Below are 13,853 nucleotides of genomic sequence, written 5' to 3'. Positions count from 1 at the left end.
AAAAAAAAAAAAAAAGAAACAGTATATACAACTTACTTCATGCTATTTAGCCAGAAAAAATTTTCAGTACCCATTTCTCTGGCAAGTACTTTTGGAATGACTTACTTCTATTACCTGTCCTGCAGTAACTTCCATTTCCTCAACACAGACCAATGCATGTGGTGCTCCTAACAATGTTCTTTTATTAAAATAAATGGATTAGTGGCCCAGGATGACACGGTACTTACAGATATCTGCTCTCTCCTGAAATTCCATTAGATGATGGAAATGAATGAAAAAAGTATAAAAATTATAAACTCTCAATACTGAGAGAGAAGAGTCGAGTCCAAAGCATGTGAACATACTTGCTCTACTTCTTAGCGGGCAGAAAGCATCTAGAAGGCTCGTATTCAGGGCAAAATGAAGGAAATGGCGGCACAAAAATACGCAGGAAGATGAAAGATAAAAAGAAAAACATGAAAGTCATCTATCCTCAAGCATTCCTTAAAGATGTGGGCTTAACTGTGCTAGGGATAACATTAAGACTAGGATGAAAACAAGATGAATAATTAAAAGCAATAAAAGTACAGCAGACAATCTCCCATTAAGCACAAAATACCCGAAGTGCACAATACCTGGTAAGGCCAGGCATGGGGTACACACCTGGAATCCCAGCACTCAGGAGGCTGAGGCAGGAGGATCACTGTGAGTTCAAGGCCAGCCTGAGCTACAAAGTGAGTTCAAGGCCAGCCTGAACTATACAGCGAGACCCTATATCAAAAAGCCCAACAACAACAAAAAAACCAGTAAGAAGGTACTAATTGTCCTAGCAAAAATAAATAGAATCTTGTTTTCCTCTCCTACAAAAATTTTGTGTAAATTGTCCAGAGGAGAACTAAGTTTGGGTCATGTATCACTCAACAACAGATAACTTACAAAATCAGTGAGGTAAAGGACTGAAACAACAGCTGTGCAGCAGTCAGTGAGGACTGGCATCAAAGGAGCCCTGAAGGAAGACTGCAGGCTAGCTACATGGCTCACATCTTGACCCTGCCACTTACCAGTGCTGTGGACAAGGTAACCTTCTGCGCCTCTCTGCTGTTTTCTCCTTACATAAAATGTGGTTAATAGCTAACCATAGCACCTAGTTTTACAGGGTTGCTGTGAGGATTGAACACATACATGGCCATGAGTAACGCACTCAAACGGTGCCTAAACCTAAGCACGCCTAAAATGCGACTTAAAAAAAAAAAGATCAATTCCTCATCGACCCAGTCACCACCAATTTATTGACTAAGCTAGTGTTTTCAGGGCTTCACCCTTCCCAGGATGATTTTGCTCTCGAGGAGGCATGCGGCAATGTCTGGAGACAGGTTTAGTGGTTACAGTGGCGGTGCTACTGCAAGCTACTGGGGACAGGCCACGCATGCTGCTGCACATACCGCAACGCACAGAGCAGCCCCACACGGCAAAGAACCATCTAGTGCCAAGGCTGAAAATCCCTGAAGTGACACACCGCTGGGCTCACAGCAGAGAAATGTGAAGTGCACCGGGAGTTCCAGGGTGGAGGCAAGGAAAAGACTGAGTCGGCGAGATCACAGGAGAGCAGGATGGCTGCCAAGCGGCCCCAGGTCATGAAGGAAGATGGTGCAGAGAAAGGTCGGTGAACCGGTGTGAAAGGTGCTGTGAAGGAATTCGGGAACATCGGGTAAAACTCTGAGAGACAGGTCAGGAGTTTAAGAACTTCGAGGCAAGACAGCGGTGAGCGACAATGACATACAAATCACTGCACATCCATAAGTGCAGAAAAGCAGAAATGAAGGTCTTAGAACAGGGTACGAAAAAGCACGATGACTTCCAGTTTCCAGTCTCACGTGTAAAAAGCTAGAAGCTGTCAGTCTTTCCTAACAATAAGTAAAAAGCTGAACAAACTGAAAAATCAACTCCTCTTTTAAACCCACCCGAAAGACAGGGGTTATGGGGAAAACTGCTACCCCAGATAAGCAAAGGCAGAGGCGCTGGTCAAAACAGAAACCCCCAAGCACTCTGTGGGAACCAGCGCAGAGGAAGGGGAATCTGAGCTACAAGGCAAACTGCGGGAGGCTCTGAGGGGACAAAGCTGAGAAAGCCCAGGTGACACTGTCATTGGAGCTGCTTGCTTTCTGCTGCGGGGACAGAAAACCTGCCATACGTAACTTAAAGGAGGAAAGACTGGCTGGCTTAAGGTTGGAAAGGTTTCAATCCACGGTCGGTTGGCTCCAAGACAAAAACATCATGGTTAAAGGGCACGTCAGAGAGAAGCTGCTCACTTCACAGTGACCAGGAAGCAGAGAGACAGAGAGAGAGACAGACAGACAGACAGACAGAGACAGGGAGGGGGACAGAGACAGAGAGAGAAAGAGAGAGAGAGAGAGAGCACCGAAGAGAGAGGAAGAGGACACAGACAGGATCTGTCTTTCCCGAACCATGACCAACCTTGTAACCAACCCCCTGGGGAACGCAGCTCAGTGTGAGTATCTGGGGCTCGATCCCCAGTACCCGGAGGGAGGGAGAGAAAGGGAGGAAGGGAGGGAAGGAGACAGAAAGGAGGGGCAAAAACATGTGAAGTAATAACAACTGAGGATTTCCCCAAATTAGTATCAAACACCAAACCCACAGACCTTGGAACCTCTGAGAATACCAAGCAAGATAAATGCCAAAATAGTATGCCATATTATTTTCAAACTAGAGAAATAAAGACAAAGGAAAGAATTCTGAAAGAAGCTAGAAGGGGAAAAGTATCTTACTTATTGTAATGGTTGACAGGTTATGTCAACCTGGGAAGTTCGGAAGTTTAACTAAGAGACTGGGGGGGCGGGGCTTGCGTCCTAAACATCCTGACCTGAGCAGGAGGAGGGCGGGCGGGGCGCCTGCTCACAGTGTAAGAGAGGAGGAGACGCTTGCTTTCCCTTTTGCTTTTGCTGCTCTTGCTGTCTTCCGTCACCCTGAACCGTTGCCCTCTGCCATGTGCCACCCTGCCTTGGAGCCAGCCAAGTATGGACTGAAACCTCCACAGAGTGTGACCTACATAAACCCTTCCTGCCTTAATTTTGGGCGTCGGGTATTTTGACTCAGCAAGGAGAGAAAAGTAACTAAGATACCTACAGAGGGGCAAAAATAAGAGTTACTGTACTTACCGCTTTTCAGAAACCACGGAAGTAGGAACGGAGGAAAGTAAAGTATCTAAAATGTTTTTTAAAAGACTTTCTTGGACAAAAATTGAGGTAATTTATTGCCAATAGGCCTTAAAAGAAATGTTAAAAGAAATTCTTTCAGAAGGAAATTATAAAAGTCAGAAATTCATATCTACATAAAGAAAGAAAGATATAGTGGAAGTAAAAGAAAAACCTTTTCTTAGTTTTCTAACAAATAATACGTTCAAGATAAATATTGTTAATAATAAAGGGGTTAATTCACCAAGAAAACATAACAATCTTAATAAGTACTCACCTAACAACAGAAAGGAAAAACAAAAACAATACAAAACCGCCCCCTGCAAGGAAAAATAGACAAATCCCCCATTAGCTCTAGAGACTTCAATGCCTCTCTGTCAGAAATAAGATTCAGCCGTCAGAAAATCAGTAAGGGTGTGGCCAAACTCAACACCACCTTCAGTCGATTGGCTGCAATGGACATTTAGAGGCTGCTTCATCCTACAGTAGCAGACTACGTACTGTTCTCAGGCTCACATGGAATATTCACCAAGTTAGTCATATTTTAGACCACAAAATACACCTTAACAAATTTAAGGGTAGAAATCACAAGGTCTGCTCTCAGACCACAATGGAACGAAACTACAGTAACACTGTCCCAACTTACACGCGTTCGAGTTGCGAACTTTCACAAATACAAACAGACCTGGCACTCGGACCGCTTGCAGATGTGCAGGAATCGCAGAAGTAGCTCACGCATGTGCTCGACACTGTGCGAGCTGTGCTGCTGTGTGCCTACTGCGCAGGCTGACAGTGTGCGGCAGTGCAGTGCTCAGTCAGAGCCCAGGGTGTCCGCAAGCAGGAGGAAAACCAGTGACGTGGAGGCGACGGCTAAGACGCGCAAAGCAATGTACACTGCACATTTGTGTCAAGGGTGTGTAAGACTCACTTTGTTAGACTCAGGAAGGAATCCAACTTATGAACTTTCTCCCAGAGTGGAACTCGCTTGCACATTGGGAATTTACTGTAGAAATAATAACAGAAAGCTAGTTCAAAACACTTGGAAAGTAAACTACACACTTCTAAATATAGGGGACAAAGAAGAAATCTCAAGAGAAACTGAAAATACACTGAACTAAATTAAAATGAAGGCAGAACTTAAAATTCAGGGTTGCAGTGAAAGCAGTGCTTACAGAGAAATTCATAGTATTGAACGTACACATTAGAAAAAAACAAGTTTGAAATCAGTCACCTAAGCTTTCACCTTGGGAAACAAGAAAAAGAAAAGCAAAGTAAATCTAAATCAAAGAAAAAATTTAAATCTGAGAAATGAAATTAAAAATAATAAAACAAAAAAAAAGGAAATCAATAGAGAAAAATCAGCAAAGGCAAAAACTGGTTCTTGTGCTGGGATTAGGAGCATGTGCAGCACTTGGGGAGGCTGAGGCAGAAGATTACTGCAATTTCAAGGCCAGCCTGGACTACACAGTGAGTTCAAAACCGGCTGGACTACACAGCAAGACCCTGTCTCAAAAAACAAACTAACAAACAACAAACTAGTTCATTTAAAAGATCAGTAAATTTCATAAGCCTACAGCCAGGATAACCAACAAAAGGAAAGGACAGAAATGACTACTACCGTATTCCCTTTCATTCACATGGGATGCATTCCAAAACCTGGAGCAGACACCTGAAACCAGGACAGTAGTGAAATATATGCATACGTGTGCATTTTCCTATATATACTTGTGATACAGCTTAATAGGCACAGTACAAGAATAATAACATAACAAAATGGGACAATTATAACAATACACTACAATATAAGTTACAGGATTATGACCTCGATCTCCTCTCCGCGCCCTCCCTCTCTGGGCATGGTGGGGCACACCTGTAATCCCAGCACTCAGGAAGGTGAAGCAGGAGGATCGCCTTGAGTTTGAGACCATCCTGAGCTACATAAGCAAGTTCAAGGCCAGCCTGTACTACACAGTGAGATACTGTCTCTGAAAAAAAAAAAATCTCCCTTTCTCAAAACATATTATTCTATACTAACCCTTCTTGTTGATGGGCTGCAGCTAAGTAAAAGCCCACAAAGTAAAACTACACATACGAGAGGACATCACTGCAGACCTTGTAGGTATTAAAATGACCATAAAATAATACAAGAACTCTGTATTCATAATTCTGAAAACCAGTCAAATGGGCCAATTCCTTGAAAGACACAGTCCATAAAACTCACACAAGAAAAATGACAACGTAATAGGCCTACATTTCTAAAGAAATTCAGTCAATAATTAATATCCACTCTAAACAGAAAGCACCAGCCCAGAGGAACTCACTGATGTACTGAACATTTAGAAATTACAGTAATTTAAAAAAAACAAAAAAGCAAAAGCCAGGGCATGGTGGTACATGCCTGTAATCCCAGCCCTCAGGAGGCTGAGGCAGGAGCATTGTTTTGAGTTTGAGACCAGCCTGGGCTACGAAGTGAGCTCTTGAGCCGGAACTGCACAGTGAGACTCTATCCCAAAAAAAAAAAAAAAAATTACAGTACTTATTTACAATCCCCCTACAAGACAGAAATAGAGGGATTAGTGAATATATCCTAATTGATCCTATGAGTCCAACATTACCTAATAATAAAATTACACAAGGACATTATAATGAAAACCAAAGACCAGTATCTTTCACGAATATACATTCAAAATCCTGAACAAAATATTAGCAAATCAAACCCAGTTACATATAAAACGAATTACACACCACAATCAAATGGGATTTATGACAGTTTTGACATCTGAATATCAATTAATGTAATCTACCATATCAATGACCTGAAGAAGAAAAAACAAATGGTCATATCAATAATTGCAGAAAAAAAATACGACTAAACCCAACATCCATTCATGATTAAAAACTCAGTAAATGAGGAAAAGATGGAGTCTTTTCAACCTAATAAAGGGCATCTTCAAACACCTTGCGGCTACCATTACACCTGACGAGAAACTTAAAGCTTTCCTACCAAACTCAGGAAGAAGGCAAGAGCGTACCTCCTCACACTGGTTTCAACGTCACACCAAAAGTGCTAGCCAATGCGCTAAGACCTAAACAAAAAAACATAGCCGGACGCCAGGATAAAAAGGATACAGATTAGGAAGGAAGGAAGAAAACAGTCTTTGCAGATGGCATGATCATTTATGTAGAAAAATCTAAAAACCAAATATCAAGAACCACAGAAACTCCTGTGAGTAACAGATGGTTACAGCAGTATGATTGTAGGGCATGAAGCTAATATAAGTAAAACTGCGTGACCAAAATGTTGGTAAAGTCATCAAGAAATGCTGAAGTCCACTAAGATGGGAAATATGTAGATGGAAAGCATAAAGCTGTGAATTGCTGCTAAACAAAAAGTTGAAAGGACTTTTATTGAGAAGCCTGTATTACTAATAGAACAGTACTGGGAAGTGGTACTGAGAAGCAAAAATAAGATAACTCATTTTTCACTTTAGTTTGAGACCCAACACAACCTCTACCAAGACAAGCTGAAGGGAAGCAGTAAATAAAGAAAAATCAAGCAAGCAAGCAAAAAATACCTGTTGAGAAAGTGAAAAGGAGCCAGGCGTGGTGGCACATGCCTGTAATCCCAGCATTTGGGAGGCTGGGGCAGGAGGATCCTTGCGAGGTCAAGGCCATCCTGGGCTACAAAGTGAGCTCAAGGCCAGCCTGGACTGCATAGCAAGACCCTGTCTCAAAAAGACAAAAAAAAAAAAAAAGAAAAGAAAAGAAAAGGGAGAGTATTCATAAACATATTTGGAGCCAAAGAATACAAACCTAGAATGTAGGACTAAAGGAAAGAGGACAAACTGTATGAAAGAGGGGTGATCTTCATGACAGCCTATCGGGCAAAAGACAGACACTGGGGATAGGGATGTAGCACGAGGGGCAGAGCACTTGCCTAGCATGCAGGAGGCCCTGGGCTGAACACCAAGTGCAGTGGGACCCGGTTCATGAATTTAATCTGTTCTATGATTTGGAAAACATGGCCACATTTGTGTGGGAAAGATGGCTTCAGTCATGTTTGTCACCGGATGCAGAGTTTGCAATCCAAAACAAAATTTTGCCAAATGCTTCTGTTTGCGAACCAAACTGTTTGCAAACGAAAGCATTCATGAACCAACATACCACTGTACTGCAAAGCAAAAACCTGGAATTTCTTTCTTTCCTTTTTTACTTCACTCTTAAAAATGGGGGTGGTAAGGACGTGTATGCTCTAAAATGTATAAACTAAATAGCACTGTAGTACTTACAGGTCTTTTAAAGTAAATATTTGAAATATGTACCCCAAAATGTATTAATGAAGGAGCATGAGGGGAAAGTTTAGGAATCTTTGTAACAAAAGTATAGCATAGGAGCAGAGAAATAATTAGCTACACCAAATGAAAATATAGTTACAAAAGGAAGTTGGGTCATGTTCTTCCCTTCCCTCCCTTCTTCCTTGAACAGAAGAGCTTGGGGCAGATGCTAACAGACACAGGGTGGGGGACACACACAGATACAACATGGGACCAAAGGGTGTTTTAAGGTTTTAATAAGACAGAGGTAGTGTGAAAAAGTTAGGACATGCAGGAAGACACATGGAATTTTACTTCCAACTATACCACTACGTGCAACGCATCCAAAACTAGATCAAATGTCTTGCTTTAAAATCACATAAATGAGCTGGTACTACACTATTTAATAAGGCATATCACATGTAAAATTTATTATTAAATTTTTATCTTCCTTGCTATACTCCAAGATAAAAGAGAAAAGGTCTGTCTTGTTCACTACTTTAAAAAATTGCATAAACATACAATCTTAGTCTCTAAAAGACAAAGGAAATAAAACTGGTGTATTTACTGCCTACTCTAAAAAGAACTTGCTGGAAACCAATTTCCATCCCATCTATGGCACAACCTGACTACCCACTAATAAAAACACACTAGCCAAAAACTTCTTTCAGAGATGTGTTACACATAAAGTGTTCTGAGATCTGATATAACAATGCCACTGCTACCTACTTCTTCCTGGTTTTACCCTGCACAATAAAAAATACAGGAACAATACAAATAAATAATGTCTGGAGAAAAGTGTTTAGGACAGAAACTGGTTCATAACTAGACTCAAAAAATAGCCCCCAGAGCAAGGCTGTGAACATAAGAGACGAGATACCAAAACAGGCTCAGAAGGACAGAACCTTAATATGGATTACTGGAATTAATTCTGGGGTCATTTGGGATTTGTTCTCTGAAGTGATTCAATTTAAATACATTAATTGATCCTATTTCCAGTGATGGGGAATATTGGTAGTGCGTAGTGTATAATGGCAAAGCTGTTTTTTAATACCTGAAGATACTTCTAATCAAGCGCCTAAAGAAGGAAAGGCTTTGTGGTGAGCAAGTGCTTTCTACCCTAGATCAGTTAGGTCAAAATACAGAAATATAAATGTACTGGTTGCTTGCTGTTAAGAATTCCCCACTAAAGGTCACTGTAAGGAATCTGAGTTTCTACGACAATCCTAAAAGAAGTCTTTCTCTTCTTTAATCACAGGCTTAAGAGGTCTAAAAACAATAAACCAAATCTAATTGTATAGACAGCTAAATGACAATGTATTTTGAATTCTCAATTTTTCAGGTCCTATATGTCAATTCATTCTAGCAAGTGGAACACATACAAAACTAGATCAACCATCTTGCTCTAAGATCTTATATAAGTGAGTTGGCACTGTGCAGCTTATTTAATTGGGATACTGTAGCAGGGGTAAGTGTGAGACTGGATCATAAGAGCGTTAGATCATGGTGTCTGAGATAAAATGTATTCACATGTGCTTGGTAAGCAGTTTCCAGATACAATGCACTAGTTTAGGCGACTAAGAATGGCTTTTAACAGCTTGCTTGATTGGGTGAGTGATGTCCATTCCCAAAGACAGACAAAAATGAGTGAAAATAGAAGACAAGGTCTTGGGAAGGGTTTGTGGATAAGCCTGAGTAGGCGCAGAACGAGAACATACATGTTCATTTTGCCTTTGCTGTAAGTAAATAGCTGAGCCTAGGTACTTTATAAAGGAGACTTACTTGACTCAAATTTTGGAAATGTGACAGTCCAAACAGCGTGGTTCCAGCTCTACGGAGGGCCTCCCTCACTGCATCTCACACCAGATGGCGTTAGGATGAGAATGCATGTAACACAGGGAGACTGCATGGTGAGATCAGAAGCCGGAGAGCAATTCAGGGGTCAGAATCACTCTTTCCAACACCTCACTCACACAGGAACCAAGTGAGATCCCACAAGAGCTGCCTCACTGCTTCCAGGACAGCATCCCCTGTGGCCCACTCATCTCGCATTCAGCTCAGCCTCCTGAAGGTCCCATCACCTCTCACATTATCACACAGGGACAAAGCTTCCCACACGAGTCCCTAACAAGTCAACATCCACACCATAACAAGTCCCATGGAAACGACCTCTTCAGCAGTGAAAAATCGTGCTATTCATGTGCATAAGACAACCAGTCCACAGATGCTGGTCAACCAACCTCTTTCCCCAGGGATTTCTATTCCTCATAAATAGGTTCAAGAACAAAGTGAAACTGAGCATGGTGGCACACACCCACAGTCCCAGCTATACAGGAAGCTGAGACAGGAGGATCACCAGTTTGAAGCCAGGCTGGCAACTTAGCAAGACTCTGTTTCAAATAAAAACTTAAAAAGAGCTGGGAATGCAGCTCAGAGCTGCGTGGGTTCAACCGCCAGTATTGCCAAAACCAAAGCAGAATGGCCATCTCAGCAGGAATACGCTTCCATCTTACTGCAAAGGGGGTATCTTAGCATGCCCTCAGACTACTGGTCCCCTAAAACTTTCACCGAAGTGTCAGGTCCCTATATGTCTATGGGATGAAGATTATATACGAACTCAGGAACGAAGATTTCTACTGACCCATGTTGATAAAGCTACAGTCCCTGCTAAATGACCTGTCTGCCAGGAGAAGCCAACACATAACAATTCAAAGTACAATAGCATCATTCCTTGGGCGGATCAGCTGTAACCTGGTGGCAGTCTGATTACACTGAACCATTCCACAGTGATAATATATTACCACTGGAATAGACACTATGAATACCTGGCTTACCTTACCTGCTCAAAATGATTCTACCAAAACCACCATGAATTTATAGAATCCCTTGTTACTAACAAGACATTCGACACAACACTGCTGATAACCAAAAATTCATTGTAGAGGAAATAATATGGGGTAACAGGGTTTTTGTTTATAGAAGTCATTGGTTTACCTATCATGGGCCTGAGAGGTAAAGCGGTCCTTTTCAAAAATTAAACTATTAGGGCCAGGGAGATGGCTCAGCAGCACAAGCACCTGCCTGGCAAGCGCAAGGTCTTGAGTTCAATTCCCAATACCAACTATTTTGAGATCATTGTAGAATGGCATGCAGTTGCAAGAAATAATACACAGAGATCCACTTACCAGTCCCCCCAGTGGTTAACATCCTGTAAGACTATCACAGCTAGGAAATCAGCACTGATATAATCCAAGCATCTTGCTCAGATTTTACCATTTTACATATAATTGTTATTCTGTGTGTATTTAGTTCTACATAATTTTATCACAAGCACAGATTCCTGTATCTTGATATAGTCAAGATACAAAAGAGTTCCATTAACATACGAGTCCTGTGTTACCTTTTATGATCCCCAAGACCTACCTATCCTATCCTATCCCTGTTCTCTATATAATTCTGTCATTTCAAGAAGGTTACGTAGTGTAAATGGAATCACACAGTACATAAAACCCTTCGTGACTGGTTTTTTTCCACTCAGTATAATTCCCTTCAGAGTCATTCAAATTGCTCCTTATATCAATCATTTGTGACTTTTTAGTGCTAACTAGAATTCCATGGCAAAGATGTGCAACAGTTTAACCACTCACTGGGTGAAGTGCATTTGGGCTGTTTACAGTGTTCAGAATTACAAATAAAGCTGCTATGAACATTTGTGTACAGGCTTTCCTATGAACTACATATTCATGCCTTTGGGATAAATACTGTCTGCTCCAGTAACTCCCAGCTCCCACTGTTCTTTATTTCCTCTGGCAGAACTCAGAGGAAATCTTGGGTAGCTGGTCAGGGCCAAGGCAACTTGTCAGAACGCTGACTCCTGGCCTGACAGCTGCCGGTGCCAGGACTGACTCACTGCCTAGCACTTGCCAAAAGTAGAGTCCTGAAAGCTTTAAAAAGGAAGGCAAAACCCAAACTGAATCAAGACTATTTCATTTTATTCACAAATCCCTACAAATTAGGTTCTGCTCAAATGCACTTAGTTTCTTTTATTTCCTCTGTTACTTAATTCCAACAGACAAAAACAAATTTAAGGACTATAATCATGTTACAGAAATGAATGTAATTAAAACAGAAAAAACTTAATAAAATCTTTAAAAGAAAAAATAAAACACTAGACACATTTTTAAAAGGTGGTAAGATTTCAGAGTAAAAACAACAGTACAAAAAGAGCTACAAATAGCAAAAGCTAGTACTGACTTGGGAAATCATTAAGAATCTGATTCAGATCATATCCACCCCCACAAAACAAAGTACGTACAGTGTATAGACGTCTTTCCTTTTACAAGATGTGTATCACTGCTTAAAGTCACTTTATAGGTCTTGATAAAAACCTACTTGCCCTTGAGAATTCTATCTACTTCAATTCACTGTCTTATTATCCATAAATTAAAGGGTCATTTCTTCTAATCATGCTTTTAAAATGTTAGACTCTAGTGGGGAAACTAAATATTTCAAAAGATTTTTATTATTAACTCAAAGATAACTCTCCTAAAATTCTGTAACACAAAACAGGCTGACAACATGGTTAAAACCAGAAATATTTTTTTAATATTCCTTTATTTAAGTAACTTTTTAAATGGTGTCATTTTTAAAGCTGTCAACATAAAACTGGGAGAAAGGCAATGGGTTAATTAAAATGATGTAATTCTGCTACTATATGAATTTAGTGGATTTAAAACTTAAAATACAAATTTAAAAATCTCCCCTTCACACTGAAACAAATCCTTTAAACACTCTATTTTTTTAAATCTTATTCTGAAAATAAATGTCTGATTAAATGTTCTGTCTCCTGAAATATTCCACCATTTTAAAATATAAATAAGAAATACTCATGAAAAAGTGAAAACATCCAAAAAATACTTGCATGAAATCCATCTAACACACACATCACTATTCTAAATGCACACAAGTACTGAGATGTTCTACTGTGTGCCTCCCTGTGAAATCTCTGAAAATCATTTTTTCAATGCGCTGCAAAGTGATGTGCCACCCTCTATTGTCAAGAAGTAGTAGTAATATTCATAAAGCAAAGAACCCCAACACTTTAAAAATCTTTGCTCCACTATTGCCACCTTGTGGCTGAATGAGTTATATGACACAGCACAGGCACTAATTCCAGCAAATTCATACTTTTCTACTGTTCTAAGGTTTCAAAATTTTAAAGAGAAGAAAGAAAAGTAGATTAAGAGGTAACTGGTAAAAATACTATATCCTTAGCAAACATTTACCAGGTCCTTATACACAAGTATGTGCTACAAGGGCTACAAAAATGAATGGTCACTGCCCTAAAAATAAACAAAACAACTAGTTGAAGAAATGAATGCATCAACCAGCACTGAAGCTAATGAATCAGAGGAAAAGTGACAAGTGAGTATGGATAACCTGAACCCACAGCCTTCCTATAAAGCAGCGGTGGTTCAGGTTCTTCAAACTCGGCTTCTCTTCACCTATAACCTCAGTGAAATATTAGCATAAGGAATTCATGATGACTTCAGTTCAATATCTGACTGCAGGAGAAAGGTCTCTGCAAGGGTAGCATGCTTGGTTCTTATAAAACATCACTTATTTCAGAGGCCTACACGTAAGTATATCTGTACCTTAAGGACTGCAAGAATTAAATCAATGGGTATTACTTAAACTTTCATCACCATATATATATGGTATATGATTACATATATATAAAATATACATGTAGAAGTCTAAGATGTTATTTTTACGTATAATTATTCAACCACCAAATTGTTTAAATTTTTTTATTTTGGGGGAGTACTAGGAATTGAACTCAGGACCTTGTGCTTGCCAGGCAGATGCTTGTGGCACTGAGCTTATCCCCAGCCCTAAATTTTATTACAATTTAAAGTAACATATATTCAATTCTTACTTGTATGTAAAGCAGTATACAATGGACAAGAGGACAAAATAAAGCATAACCCTGATCTCCAGAACTACAGCTAGAAAATAGGATAACATAGGTTCACAAATGACATTAACAGTCATTTAAGAGCTATGGGTGCCCCTAAAGGTTGTATAAAACAAAGCCCCGAGTCACACAAAAGGAATTTCATCTGGTTGGTGATATCATAAAGGCCTAATAGAGGAGGTAATTTTTACAGTGGAATTTGCAATCAGGGAAGCTAATTTCAGGGTAAGAAGCAAAGGGAAAGCAATAAAGATTTGTTAAGGGACCAGTAAACTTTATTTTCAAACAATTTTTTCAAGGAGAAACCATTTTATAAATGAAGTTACACACAGAACCCAATGCAATCTTTATTAATATGAGTATTTTATGGGT

This window comes from Chinchilla lanigera, unplaced genomic scaffold (genome assembly GCF_000276665.1).
Source record: "Chinchilla lanigera isolate Chin_1 unplaced genomic scaffold, ChiLan1.0 scaffold00043, whole genome shotgun sequence".
Taxonomy (NCBI): domain Eukaryota; kingdom Metazoa; phylum Chordata; class Mammalia; order Rodentia; family Chinchillidae; genus Chinchilla; species Chinchilla lanigera.
The sequence above is the reverse complement of the archived record's forward strand: the minus strand, read 5'-3'. Positions refer to the sequence as shown.